The following is a 14,540-nucleotide window of genomic DNA, read 5'->3' as shown; positions in this document are numbered from 1 at the left end:
TAACTAAGTGATGAGTGCCATGTCACCTTAGTGAACTACTTCAAGTTGTCTGCTGATTTCGAATTTCCTCTATTTGACTAAGGAAAAATCAAATTAAGAATTTCTTGAAAAATAAGAAAACTAGTCCTGATCATGAACCACACTTGTTGGTTCGAAACACGTCGGCCAAAAAATTCTCTCATGTGATTTCTACCGAAAGACTTTGTTTAATTCATTATGGATCACAGAAGCTTGAATACAGAAAATAAGAAAACTTTCAGTAAAGATCACATCATCGGAGCTTTGCCAACGTGTTTCGAACCATCTAGTGCTATTCATCGTTAGGACAAGATGAAGAACCAGCATCAAGTTAAATAGATGAAAAGAAAAAAATTGAGTCGATATAATATAATGGCTAGATTTGACTAAATAAATATAATTTTAATGTAAGAAAATAATTGTTAGAATATAGATGTTAATATTGAATTAAGGAAAATAATTGATCAAAAGGAAAATTTTAATGGAATGAATATATAAAAATAAAAATAAAAAATAATATTTAGGTCAAACCTAGATAATCAAAACAATAAAACAATTAATAAAATCAGTATTATAATATAATAAAATAAAAATAATATCTAGGTCAAACTTAAATAATCAAAACAATTAATTCTAAAAACTTAAAAATAAAAAAATAAAAATAATAAATGGTCAAACTATAAATATATATATATATATATATATATATTTGAGTCAAATCCAAATAATCAAAACATTAAAATAAAAATAATATTTGGGTCAAACTTAAATAATGGAAACAATTAATTCTAAAAACTTAAAAATAAATAAAAATAATAAATGTTCAAACTTAATAATAATAATAATTAATTAATTAATTAAATTAAATAAATAAACCAATAATGAAGAAAATAAAGTAATTATCGTTTATTAGTAGACGAGAAAAAAACACAAATAAATAATAAAAATTACTATATATCTATATATATATATATATATATATATATATATATATATAGATATATATGAATGAAATAAATAAAAACTTAAGAAGAAATGGCAGGGATACAACAACTGCTAATTTTCCAGCTATCGTCTCTATTCAGATTATATATATATATATATATATATATATATATAATAAATAAAAACTTAAGAAGAAATGGCAGGGATCCAACAACTACTAATTTTTCAGCCATCGTCTCTATTCGAATTGCTTGGCCTCCTTTCAATCACTATAGTTTCTCTAAACTTACGGTGATGGAAATGATTTATCTTAGCAATGACTCGGGTGTCTTCAATGCATATGTGGTGTTTTTTCTTTTCTTCATGTTTTGCTAATGCTGAGGAGTGGGTCCTCCCATGTTTAATGGTTGTCGCATGTTCCTGAATCCTCTGATTTATTGAGTGGCTAGTTTCACCAACATCCCTTGTCCGGCGTGAACAAGGGATTACATAAACACCTTTCATATTCTTAGGGTCCGCCATGTCTTTTAAGGATCTTAGGGAACTTTGAATGGTTTTAAGGGGCCTAAAGGTTGAGGGAACCTTGTGCTTTCTACGGATCCTTGCAATCTCGTCAGTGGTCCCTTGTATAAAAGGAAGGTGTACCCCAGAAAACCGATCATTGGGTTATTTTTCATGATATGCATCACAAAAGCCTAAATTCAATTAAGAAATTTTTGTAGCATTTTTCAACACTTTGCCTCAGCAAGAAAGGGATTATCAACCACCCCTATAATGCACCTGTGGAATGTACTACATGCAACAACCCTCACTGTTGTTTTTGCAACTACAATAACTGCAACTGATAAACATTAAAAAAACATTAAATCAATAGGAAAATTGTGTTGTTGTTGACTCTGCTACTGAGCTTCCTACTCTGTTGTTAACACTCCTCAGTATCTGACTGACATTGATCCTCCTGCTACTGAATATTGTGGTCCCATGTAGGAAGGCAATGATCCATGAGGGGAACACCTCAATGGATGCAATTTTGGGACTAGGGCTTCACATCGCCCCACCTCACACCTGCAGGTATGGTTGCATGTGCTCCTTCTGCCCACTTAGCTCAAACTCTCCTCTTACTGGAGGTATTTGGATGGTCCTCTTCATCATCATCCTCCTAGTCATCCCAACTGCCAACTGGTTGAGGCTACCTCTTGAGAGCTAAATCATACTCCTTCTCAACCACAACATCTCTAATCCCTACCTTGCTGCTAAGGGTTGTGCATGCATCATCCTCTAATGTGTAGAGGCTCTTGATCCTAAAACCAAATTGCTTGATTTGACATGAAGCAATATTCTTGAGGTAGGCCTTCCCATCTTTGAAGACTACCTCATACCCTTTGTCTTCAATCCTCAATTTGTTCATCAATTCAAGTGTTAGTTCCCTATAATACTAGTGTAGCCCATTATTGTTATTGTTAGTGTAGCCCCATTATTGTTATTTTTGTGCCCATGTAGTCTCCATATTGTTATTATTGTACCACATAGAAGCCCACTATTGTTATTATTGTGCCCTTACATTATTATTGTTATGTAGGCTTTGATTATATTGTGACCCCTTAGACTCCTATATATAGAAAGGAGGTTTTGTCATTTGAATCATCCAATAATTGTTCATTTATGTGATGTAAAGGAGGTTTCCCCATCAAAGAGGTTATTTTTCAAGTCGTTGATCTATCTTTTCTTCTGTTTTGTGAGCTGATTGCATAACATTTGGTATCAAAGCTTTGGATTCTAAGGTTTTTCTTCTTCAAACAGGTCATCTTGGAATTTTCGCTATAACTTTTTTTCTACAAGGCTTTAGAAGATCAAATTTTACCACGTGGAGACGAAATCTTGGTGAACGTCGTGTAAAAATTTTAGATCTTAGTTTGCTTATTTCAGACATATGATCCGGGGGAGTTAAGGTTTTTGTAGGCTCCAAAATTAAGTCTCAAACAGTTGACCTAGGGAAAATTGTCATAACTTTCGTTTTAGACATCGGATTTGAATTCTGTAAAATGTGGATAAAATTTCACAGATTATAGTTTTTCGTGTAGCAATTTTAGGGTCGAAGGTCAAAACAGTGACACGTGGCACTCCGTACAAGTTTGTTCTACTGAACAAGTCTATAAATAGGTCATCGTGGGAGATCGGGCATAACTCTTTCTTGAAGACTCCAATATTATCCTGACTTGTGGGGTTGGAGAGAATACTCAGAGTGCTACCACAAGACAAAATTTCAAACCTTAGAGATCCGAAATTATAGAGATACAACATATTCAATATCGAGCTTCTACAAAGCAAGAAAAAGGTGTGCATTTTTTAAAATTTGCATAAGTTTTGTTTGAAAAATCAGTTTGAAGTGATTCAAGGGGCATAGTCAAGTAAAAATATCATTGTTTGATTCTAAAATGACTCAAAGCAAGAAAATAGAAACACCTAGTAAGCAACCAAAAATCTCTACTATGACACATGAAGAAGAGGAAGAAATGAAACATGATATATCAAAATTATGAGACCAAGTGCAACAAATTTCGCTCTCGCAAAGAGTAATCAAACATGAAATGGAAGTGAAGATGGATGATTTGAAGAATGGTTTAAAACCAGACATCGAAGATTTGAAGAATTGTTTAAAAGTAGACATGGAAGGTTCGAAGAAAGTTTTGACAAAGTTTCTACAAGAAATATTTCCTAATGGTGAAAGGGTATTAGATGAAACTTATGATGAGAACAAAAGAAATGTTAATCATGATTTCATAGACTCTAACGTTGGATTGAAGACCCACCGCATTCCAAAGATTGACATGAGGAAGTTTGATGGTAAGGATACGGTAACATGCATACTATAGATGGAGCAATATTTTGATCTCCATAATGTGCAACACACACAAAAGGTACGCATTGCAACTTTATATTTAGAACTCAATCAGTTTGTATGGTATCAATGGATTTTTTTCTCGTAAACCACTATTACTTGGTCAATTTTTACTGAGAAAATTATAGCACATTACGAGGATACAAAGAGCAACACCTTCTTTAGCCAATTTATAAATCTCAAACAAAAGGGTTCAATGGCAGAGCACATTGAGGACTTTCAAAAATTGAATATAAGGGTAAATGATATTCCATAGGAGCATATGATTGATGTCTTCATAGGTACTTTAAAGGATAACATCCAACATGAGGTTTTCCTTTGGAAACATGATTCATTAGAAAAGGCATTCAGGTTGGAAAGAAAAATTGACAGTAAAATTATGGCAACAAGGAATCCTACCACTCACAACTATAAAGATGGAAGTGTTGTTGCTCCTAGTCTTCCACAAACTACAAGTTTGACACCACAAAAATTTGAAGAAAAAATAGCAAAAGGGCTTTGTTACAGTTGTGATAGCAAATACACTAAAGGTCATAAGTGTGCTAAGAAGAAATTATTTTACATAGATTGTGAAGAGGAGGAAGATAAGGAACAAAAACTTCAAAAGAATAAGATATACACCAGGAACCAACCCTAGAGAAAGAAGAAATGAATCTGACCATATATTGTAATGCACTGGTGGGAATTACCACTCCTCAAACTCTTAAGATAGAAGGACATATCAAGAAGAAAAAGGTAATATTGTTTATTGATTCAACTAGTACCCATAATTTTGTTCATTATAAGATGGTCAAAGAACTGAATTTCTTCCTATATCCAACACCAGAGTGTCCAGTGATGGTTGGAAATGGAGGAACTATAAATTTCTCTAGAAAGTGTCATAATATAAAGCTAACCATGGGGGAATATGTATTGAATAGTACAATGCTTTACATTCCAATGGGTGGTGTTGATGTTGTACTATGAGTCCAATGGTTACAATCTTTGGGTACAATAGCTTTTAATTTTCAAGAACTTTTCTTGAATTTTTTTTTGGAAGGAAATGAATTTGAATTAAGGGGTATCGCAGGGAAACCATGAAAGATAACCAGCTCTAATGGCATGACAAAGCTTCTAAAGAAAGAACAATGACGTGTAATTGCACAATTATGCTCACTAAAGGTTCAAACATCGAAATCATTTATTTCTCTAGATCTCCAAAAGGTCTTAAACAATCATTCCAAGGTATTTGAGACTCCTAAAGAACTCCCACCTATTCATGATCATGATCATGTTATTCATTTGATTCCAAGAAGTGTTCCTCCAAACATTAGGCCTTACAGATATCCTTATGCCCAAAAGAGCGAAATTGAACATATGGTTGCAAAAACGCTAGAAGTTGGTATCATTCAACCTAGTCAAAGTTCTTTCTCTACTCTAATAGTATTGGTGCGCAAGAAGGATGGATCGTGGCGCATGTCTCTGGATTATTGTTGAAATGTGGCAAAAAGAATATTCCAATTTTAATTTGTCCTTGATTTAAAATTGAGAATTAAAATTCGAATTTAGTCTCACCAGCTGCTTGAAAAATAATAAATTAATTCATCTTGAGTTAATTAGTTGGAGAAATTCAAGCTAGAAGTCTTTCTGAAGTCATGCAACAGTTATCCCTTAAATTAAGGAGATTATCCCTTAATTAAGGAGATAAGGATGAGTTATATTTGAGTTGTAATCAGTTAGCTCAGTTTACTGAGTTAAGTCCAATTAAATTAGTTCCAAATTGTTTGAGGAACTAATTGTGAGTTCAGTCAGTTAATGCATGCATGCATCCAACTAGTGTACTCTAGATAACTGAAGATTCTCTCATCAGTAACTCATGCATGTCTATTCAGAGAAAGACCCAGTTGAGATTAAAGACAGGGACAGTGTACTATCAGTTGCATGAGTTTTCCTATAAACAAAACTCATGCATGTAGAAGGAATTCATTCCTTGAGTATTGCGCAATTTTACAGGGTGTGAGATCAGTGTGAGTGATCAGTGTTACACTTGGTAACAACTAGATCACCCAGGAGAAACAGCGCAAGGAAATAGGAGCTTGGAGGGCAAAGGAGAAGGCATCTGAGCAGTCTATTTTGTCTGTCAGCATCTGTGAGGGATTGTACTAAGAGTTGGCTAGCTGTGAGAGCTAAGGCTTTGTGTAATCCTGATATATCTCCACTTGTATGATAATACAAATAGCAGGGTTTTTAGCTGAGGCTTTCCCCTGAGTATTCTTTTTTGTTTCATGTGCATTAATTCTTCTTCTGGTTATATGTGTTCAGCTTGATCTTTCTCAAATCTTTTAAGCTTCCACAAAATTGATTGTAGAAGTAGATTAAATTATTTTGCTTTAGTTATATTGCATTATCAAGTTAATCTACAGTCGGAATTTCTACTTGCTATCAGATCTAGCTGATCTATAGAGAAATTTCTACATGGTATCGGAGCAAAGGTTATCAGAGTTGTGAACAATATACTGAGAAGAGAATTCGAATTCTGAAGTTCAAGGTTGCAGGTGCAAAATTGAATTCTTATCATACTTCAAGGTTGGCCAATGGCATTCAATGGCTTGAGACTCGAGTATGCCTTGGATGGAAGCTCGAATTACATATCATGGAAAGATCACATGGAGGCTGTATTAGAAGACAACAGCTTGAAGGAATCCATTGATCAAGAAATCCAAAAGCCAGGTTCAACTAATGCACAAGAGTTGGCTGAGTGGAAGAAGTGTGTGGCGAAGGCGAGACGGATCATCATTGAGGGAGTTCAAGACCATATTGTCTCGAGTCTCCATGGGAAGGATACTCCAATTTCAATGTGGAAGACATTGAAGGACCTCTACCAGAACAGTAGTGACCAGAGGAAATTAGCGCTCAAGGATAAGCTTCGAAGAATCAAGATGGAGAAGGGCGATACTATTTCCACATATCAGATGAGCTTAGCAGTTTGGGAATAACTACTGCCAATGATGATATGGTGAGCCTCACTCTCCTTGGCCTTCCAAAGAGCTTGAATAGCTACCAAGACTCTGTGAACGGAAGGGAGAAACTACCGAATTGGGAACAAATGTGGTCGGATCTCATGCAGGAGGAGATCAGGTGGAGCACATGAGATGGTTCTTCATCAAAGAATGATGATGAAGAAAATTTGGCCTTAGCAAGTAAGGAAAGGAAAGGGAAGGGGAAGGCTTCCCATTCAAAATCAAATTCTTCTCATGGAGGGAAGAATGTTGACAAGTCTAAAGTGAGATGCTTTAATTGTCACGAGATGGGACAGTATGCGACTAATTGCCCATCGAAGAAGTCCAAGAAGGGATCCTCCAAAGGATCAGAAGGCCTTATCGCATGCATGGTTTCATCGATGGTGGGTTGTGTTTGGTATCTTGACAGTGGAGCCTCATTCCACATGACCGGTGATAAAAGTTTATTCAGTACCTTGGAGGAGAAAGACCTCAAGATGCACATAGAGATGGGTGACGACAGAAAGTATAGTGTTTCAGGAGTGGGCAGAGTTTCTTTTTAGAGGGAGCATGCAGCTCCTCTCACCTTGATAGATGTGAAGTATGTGCCTAGACTGAAGAAGAACTTGGTATCGGTCGTGATGTTGGAGGAAGAAAGCTATGATGTTGTCTTCAGTAAAGGAAAGGCATTCCTAAGACACATAGCCACGGGTCAGACCAAGAGGATCAAGATTCAAGTAAAGAATCTCTATAAACTAGAGGTAGATGATTGTACAACATTGAGTTTGAAAGCAAAATTGGTGCAAAGCCAAGACATTGGCGAGTTATGGCACGGGCAGTTGGGCCATTTTCATCATGGGGCCTTGAAGATAATGCAGCAGATATCTACAGGACTTCCCAAAAGTAAACTTGAGCAAGTTGACACATGCAAAGGTTGTACGTTGGGAAACTACGCCAAGTCTTCCTTTCGTGGTCAAGATAGTCGAGCAGAAGCAATCTTAGAGAGAGTTCATACTGATTTGTGTGGACCATTCTCGACGGCATCCACAGCGAAGCAAAGATACTATGTGATTTTCATTGATGATTATTCTCGTAAATGTTGGATTTATTTCATGCAGAAGAAGGACCAAACCTTCTCAAAGTTTTGTGAGTTCAAAGATTTGGTTGAGAAAGAATCAGGGAATAAGATCAAGGACTTGAGAAGCGAGAACGGTGGAGAATATGTCTCTCAAGAGTTTAAGGACTTCTGTGCAGTGGAAGGAATTAAACGAGGGTTTACGGCACCTCATAACCCATAGTAGAATGGGGTGGCCGAGAGGAAGAATAGAACTATTGTAGGGGCAGCATGGGCAATGTTGCATGACCAAGGCCTACCACTTCATTTATGGGCTGAGGCATGCAACACAGCAATCTATTTGCATAATAGAAGCCCGCATCACATACTTGGGATGAAGACACCAGAGGAAGCTTTCTTCGGTAAGAGACCAGATGTGGGTCACTTCAGGATCTTTGGCTCATCGGTATATTGCCATGTGACAAAGGATGCACGGAGAAAGCTTGAGTCGATAGCCGAGTTGGGGATACTTGTGGGGTACACTGATACACCCCGCAACTATCGGGTGTATTTGCCTACCAGTCAGAGGACAATGGTTTGCAGAGATCTCAAGTTTGATGAGTAGAAGGTCATGCGACTTTCCCTTGAGAGGGAGCTCCAACTATAGGCTGTAGAGGAACTATTTGTTCCTAAGGAGGAGGAGCCTCAGACTGATGTGGAGCAGCCGCATGCGGAGGATCTAAGAGTGGAGACATCCACTCAAGTAGAATCTTCCAGAGATGGACGGAAGCACACAAGAGAATCTGACAGATTGTTGTCGGATGCGAGAGAGAAGGTGGGAGAACCATCTTCTCAGCGCAGACAGAGGAGGTCACCTGAGAGGTACACTGGATACATGACCCTTGTTGGGGAATGTGTTGAGACCGAGCCATTTTCCTTTGAGGAAGCAGCGCAGCAGCTGATTTGGGTCGATACTATAGTGCAGGAGTATGACTCCATAGTTTGTAACAGTGTTTGGGATGTGGTTCCAAGACCGAAGAACAAGTCAGTTGTGAGTTCTCGTTGGCTTTACAAGTTAAAGCAAGCTGCTAATGGTAGTGTGGAGAAGCATGAGGCAAGATCTGTTGCCTGTGGTTTCTCACAGGTCGAGGGGATTGACTATGATGAGAATTTTTCTCCTGTCACAAGGTACTCATCTATCAAATCGATGTTGGCACTAACAGCATAGATGGGTTGGAATATCCGTTAGATGGATGTGAAGACTACATTCCTCAATGGCAAGATTGAGGAATAGGTGTACATAGAACTGTCGGAAGGTTTTGAGACCTTCGATTGTGAGTCGCATGTGTGCCGACTCAAGAGATATTTGTACAGGTTGAAGCAAGCACCTCGTGCTTGGTACATCGGGATAGACAACTACTTCACCGGGTTGGGCTTCACAAAGAGTGAAGTGCATGCGAACCTGTACCACATCATGGTGAAAGGTAAGCATTTGATCATTGTACTTTATGTTGATGATCTCATATTGACAGGTGATGATCAGTTGATCATGTCTTGCAAGGAGGACCTTGCAAGAGAATTCGAGATGAAAGAAATAGGTCTCATGCATTACTTCCTTGGCATGGAAGTATGGCAGAAGGATGGGGAGTTGTTTGTGTCTCAAGGAAAGTATGCCAACGAGATACTCATGAGATTCCACACGGAGAAGTGAAAGCCCATGCATACTCCTCTAGCAGGTAACTCGAGGAAGGAGGATGCTACTTCAGGAGAAGTAGTAGAGGCTACAGTGTACAGGAAGCTTATGGGTTCACTGATTTACTTAGTGAACACACGACAAGATTTGTGATATGGGGGGAAATAGATGAGTCAAGTGATGGTTCAGCCTACCAAGATGTTTTGGAAGGTGGCAAAGCATGTATTGAGATACCTCAGTGTCACATCTCAGTATGGATTATGGTACAGACGGACAGAGGGAGTGAAGCTATAGGGTTTCACTGATGCAGATTGGACAGAGAGTCCATCATATCGGAAGAGCACATCAGGAGGGATTTTCAACCTTGGGTCAGCTACAGTTTCTTGGTACAACAGGAAACAGAGGTCGGTTGCACTAAGCTCGGTAGAGGCTGAATACATGGCTGTAAGTCAGGCAACATGTGAGGCCATCTGGATGCAGAAAATCTTAGTTGGTTTGTTTGATCAGAGGATGGATCCAACTGTGATCTATTGTGATAATAAGAGTTGTATCTGTTGTACCTGTTTCCCATAGGCAGTCCTTGGCTGCAAAAACAACGCCAAGAAACCAACTCAACCAGCCTTTAGGCTAAAGCTAGCCCTTGAACCAGAGGGGGATCCCTCAGTTGTTACGAGGATTTGTTTAACGTTGTTCACATGTCACTGAACACCAGCCTTTGAAGCAAAATGGCCAGATTTATGGTTTTAATGGGGGTGGTAGATGATCAATGACAATTCCTACTCATGATTTAAAGGCTCTCTCACAGGGTTCCTTTTGAAAGTGTCAGCTTCCAGCCTGACAGAACGACTTGATTTGTATAAGAATTTGGTAGAATAATGTAAGGAGATTCCTAATAATTGAGTAACCAGACTAATTACTTTACCACTAGGAAGATTTGGATGCATGTAGAAGATTTCTATAGCCCAACAAAACAAATTTAAAGGGAAACAGAATGGCCAAACTGAAACCAATTCTAAGAGGAGCTATTTCAAACAAATAGCCTAATAAGCTAAGCTCTTGTAATGGTTGTTAGAAAGCACAAAACAAAAACCAGTTAAAGAGGATTTATGATGAACAAACAGTCCAATAAACAAATCTCTTTCTCAAGATAATGATTTTGCAAACCTTCCTATAAAAACTTTTATCATATGTAGAAATAAGATATGAAAAACTGGAAAAACATACTCGAAACACAAAATTCTATAAAAAATAGAGCCATAAGGCTTTCATTATAAATACTACAACATAAGCTTTATTATAGAGTGAAGATTCTTGGCATCAAAATCCCACACATATTACTTCAATTGATGAAGTATTTATACAATTTCCTCACAAAATATCTTGATAAAAAATATCAAGAGCTATTACAAATATCTCAAAACTGCATTAAAAAAATAGAACACAAATAAAGGTAACTAAAACTATTTTAAGAGTTCTTGTACTATCCTTGAGGATCTATGTTGATATAGAAGAGAAATTCGAATTGAATTGCAACTCTTAGTTGATGAGGTAGCCTAACTGTCTTTGAGCATTTTCCTCCCGAAATCCTACAAAATAGGGTCCAGTCATGCCTTTGTATATCTCTCAGTCCGAGATATTTCTGTAAAATTTGAGAGAGGTTATTGTAGATTAATATTTTTTTGAGATAAACCTCTCTCAGTTTCCCAAAATTCATCTCCCTCTGTTCACAACACTTTCTGAAAAAAGATGTCTAAAAAGGAATTTACACAGTCTGAAAAATAGGTTGTGAAGATGTACTTGTATCTCTAATTATGTAATAGTTGTGTAAAATCTGAAGTAGGTTATTGTACTTTAGCATCTTAGAAACACAAAACTCCTTTAGTTTCTCAAGGATCATCTTTTATTGGCCACAATTTGTTCTGCAAAAGTATGACTAAACAGGAAAAATTCGGGAACATATGTCTTCAAAGTTTCTTTAAAATCTCCCAAACCATAAAAGTTATTACAAAACTGGGAGAGGTTTTTGTTAATAAGGATATTGGCAGAAAAAAACTCTTTAAGTTTCTGAAAATACGTTCTCATGGGTTTGGAAACCATGTTTTAAATCAATGCGGTGTATAGGAAAAACATAGTTTCAATGACAATGAGACAGGGAATGGAACGGGAGTGTTGTGGCGCAACGGGAAACTAACATGGTGAAGTTTTATTAGATTAAGGTCAAAAGGTGGATGATGTGGTGGATGAAGTGGAATGAATGCAATGGATAGGAGAGCAGAGGTGGACGATGACGTAGGAGCGGCGGTAATGGAATAGATGTAAATCGCGTTTGGGAGTAAGTCAAGGCGGTAAATGGTTTCAGGATTTTAAGTCTTGAAACACTAAAATGTGGAAAAGGTTGTTTATGATGGCGGTTTAGGAAACTGCTTGTTTCAGACCCCCCCCCCCGATAAAGTTCGGACGGCGAATGAGGGCCGAAAAGGGTTGTGGGCCATCAAATGATGAAAGGGTGTGCGGGATGAGACGCGAGGTGATGGGTGTTTAACACATGAGCGGAAATGGTGGTGGGGTCATGATTTCAAAGGTGGAGGTGACAACTGTGGGTCCTAGGCATTAAATGGAACGGGATTTTTGTGGTCAACAACTAAGGCTTGGCCCACTTAAACATAAAATTAATGTTTTAAATAAATTGTTTTAATAAAAAATATAAACTTATATATTTTTATTAAAAATAATTTATTTAAAAATTAAAATTATATAAATAAATCATATGAAAGCATTAAATTTATATATGCCTCGGTATTTAACTCAGAAGGAAAGGCAATTTCATACTGAAAATTTTAAATTTTCAGTGTGTCAAAATATGTTACAACATCGGCTCCAATGGGGACTGCTTCCCCCTGTGGGATGCAGAGAACAAGCAGATCAGTTGCCTTTAGCGTTGGGCATGGAGTCATATTGTAAACCTGATCATCAACCATCATCTGCCATAATCAACTCTCCTGGATCAACCCTGTCATTTGAATAGCCTGCTAGTGTAGACTGCAACCTGCAACTGTGAAATGTAACCATATGCCAGCACTAATCCAGATACTCTTTCATACTGAAAACTGAAAATTCTAGATTGAAAACTGTTGAAGTGAAACTACTGACATTGTAAGTGGAAATAAGCACAAGAGTGCCTAATTCATGGGATATGGAGTTAATCCCTTGGAAATCATTGCACTCAACCAAACCAAATTTAATACTACAATCTTGAAATATAACTGAAACAATTGTAGATCTACTGCATACTGAATTTGAAAGTAGCTAATCAATCCTACACCTCTATCTAACTGCACTGAAAAACTTTACACTGTTAAGTGTAAGCACGTTTTCCAATGTAACCAAGTGCGGAGTGGATTTATTGACAAACCACGTTGCCAGCACCTGAAAAACTGAAGAATATATATAATATGAACATAAATTCCAATGGAAAACCTATACTCACATGTATCCTTTAGAAGTTGCATCCTCTATAGACATTTTAGATTTATGATCAAGGCTGAGAGGGAGATACATATACTTCTTACTGCAAGTATCAACAAACCTTGCATAGCAGTACAGGCAGCTAAAATTTCAAAACGAGAGTGGGATTAGTAATCTAGTGGAATCGCCATCCGGCAAAATGGAGTCGCCATGTGAAAATAATGCGACCAATACAAATGCTTATTCCTTGTTCACCAACAAGAAATAGATCTAAACTTTATCATTCCTCGGAGAAATGTTTTTACTTTGCTTCCCTGGCAACGACGCCAAATGTTGTACCTGTTTCCCGTAGGCAGTCTGTGGCTGTAAAAACTATGCCAGGAAACCAACTCAACTAGCCTTTAGGCTCAAGCTAGCCCTTGAACCAGAGGGGGCTCCCTTAGTTGTTACGAGGCTTTGTTTAATGTTGTTCACATGTCACTGAACAATAGCCTTTGAAGCAAAATGGCCAGATTTATGGTTTTAATGGGGGTGGTAGATGATCAATGACAATTCCTTCTCATGATTTAAAGGCTCTCTCATAGGGTTCCTTTTGAAAGTGTCAGCTTCCAGCCTAACAGAACGACTTGATTTGTATAAGAATTTGGTAGAAGAATGTAAGGAGATTCCTAATAATTGAGTAGCCAGACTAATTACTTGACCACTAGGAAGATTTGGATGCGTGTAGAAGATTTCTACAGCCCAACAAAACAGATTTAAAGGGAAACAGAATGGCCAGGTTGAAACCAATTCTAAGAGGAGATATTTCAGACAAATAGCCTAATAAGTTGTTCTCTTGTAATGGTTGTCAGAAAGCACAAAACAAAAACCAATTAAAGAGGAGCTATGATGAACAAACAGTCCAATAAACAGATCTCTTTCTAAAGATAATGATTTTGCAGACCTTCCTATAAACACTTTTATCATGTGTAGAAATAAGATATGAAAAACTGGAAAAACATACTCGAAACACAAAATTCTGTCAAAAATAGAGTCGTAAGGCTTTCGTTAGAAATACTACAACATAAGCTTTATTACAGAGTGAAAAGTCTTGGCATCAAAAGCCCACACATATTACTTCAATTGATGAAGTATTTATACAATTTCCTCACAAAATATCTTGATAAAAAATATCAAGAGCTATTACAAATATCTTAAAACTGTATTACAAAAATAGAACACAAATAAAGGTAACTAAAACTATTTGAAGAGTTATTGTACTATCCTTGAGGATCTATGTTGATAGAGAAGAGAAATCCGAATTGAATTGCAACTCTTAGTTGATGAGGTGGCCTAACTGTCTTTGAGCATTTTCCTCCCGAAATCCTATAAAATAGGGTTGAGACATGCCTTTGTATATCTCAATCTAAGATAGTTCTGTAAATTTGAGAGAGGTTATTGTAGATTAATATGTTTTTGAGATAAACCTCTCTCAGTTTCCCAAAATTC

General features: G+C 37.1%; 1 long non-coding RNA gene across 1 annotated transcript in view; it reads left to right on the top strand.

Annotated features, from left to right (window-relative positions):
• LOC149168832 (uncharacterized) overlaps nucleotides 1–14,540 on the top strand; it is a 206,158-nt gene that overhangs the window by 106,307 nt on the left and 85,311 nt on the right. The window lies entirely within an intron of this gene.

The sequence above is a fragment of the Pinus tabuliformis genome, chromosome 4_2 (assembly GCF_031772625.1).
Source record: "Pinus tabuliformis cultivar Carrire ecotype Pingquan chromosome 4_2, CPIR1, whole genome shotgun sequence".
NCBI classification, from domain to species: Eukaryota; Viridiplantae; Streptophyta; class Pinopsida; order Pinales; family Pinaceae; genus Pinus; species Pinus tabuliformis.
Note: the sequence above shows the minus strand (reverse complement) of the source record. Positions and strands in the feature narration are given on the sequence as shown.